Below are 1,091 nucleotides of genomic sequence, written 5' to 3'. Positions count from 1 at the left end.
CAACCCACGCCTCCCCCGGACCCACCATCCCATGCCCATGCACGTCCCGCCACTCCTGGCTGCCCACCCCCGCATGCACCCTCCCCAAGTCCCTCCCATGCACATGCACGTACACCTGCGCGCTCCCCCGCTGCTCCTCCTCTTCCACCGCGCGCCGTACCCGTGCCTCTACCCACCAACCTACATCGCATGCGTACGCGGGCGAAAACCGGGTTTGCTCAACCTAAGGCTCTTGCTGCTTCCGCATCCACCTCCTCCACCATTAGCCCCATCCCTTCCTCCTACCGCGTTGCCCTCCGGGATCCTAACTGGTACAACGCTATGCTCGACGAATATAACGCACTGATGCAGAATAACACTTGGAGTTTGGTGTCGCGTCCTGCAGGTGCCAATATTGTCACAGGGAAGTGGATTTTCCGGCACAAGTACCATCCTGACGGCTCCCTCGCCTGGTACAAGGCGCGTTGGGTGCTTCGCGGCTTCACTCAGCAGGCCGGCATGGACTACGATGAGACGTTCAGCCCCGTCGTCAAGCCGGCGACCATCCGGACTGTCCTCAGTCTGGCCGCTGGGCGGGGCTGGCCTATTCGTCAACTCAACGTCAAGAACGTGTTTCTTCACGGGCACCTCGCCGAGACGGTCTATAGCACCCAGCCGTCCGGCTTCGTTGACGCCACCTCGCCTACCCACGTCTGCCGGCTGAACCGTTCCCTATACGGTCTCAAGCAGGCGCCGTGTGCGTGGTTCACTCGCTTCACCGGCTACCTGTGCACGCTTGGCTTCGTCGCGTCACGAGCGGACTCGTCCTTGTTCATTCTTCGACGCGGTGACCACCTAGCCTACCTTCTATTGTACGTGGACGACATCATCCTCACGGCGAGCTCCACCGACATGCTCCGCTCCATCATCCAGGCCCTCCACCGCGATTTTTCGATGACCGACCTCGGCGCACTTCATCACTTCCTCGGGGTCAACGTTGCCACCACCACCCGCGGCCTCTTCCTCTGTCAGGAGCAGTACGCGTTGGAGATACTTGATCGGGCCGGTATGCTGAACTGCAAACCGCTCTCCACGCCCGTCGACACCCTCGC

This window comes from Triticum aestivum, chromosome 6B (assembly GCF_018294505.1).
Source record: "Triticum aestivum cultivar Chinese Spring chromosome 6B, IWGSC CS RefSeq v2.1, whole genome shotgun sequence".
Lineage (NCBI taxonomy): Eukaryota > Viridiplantae > Streptophyta > Magnoliopsida > Poales > Poaceae > Triticum > Triticum aestivum.
Note: the sequence above shows the minus strand (reverse complement) of the source record.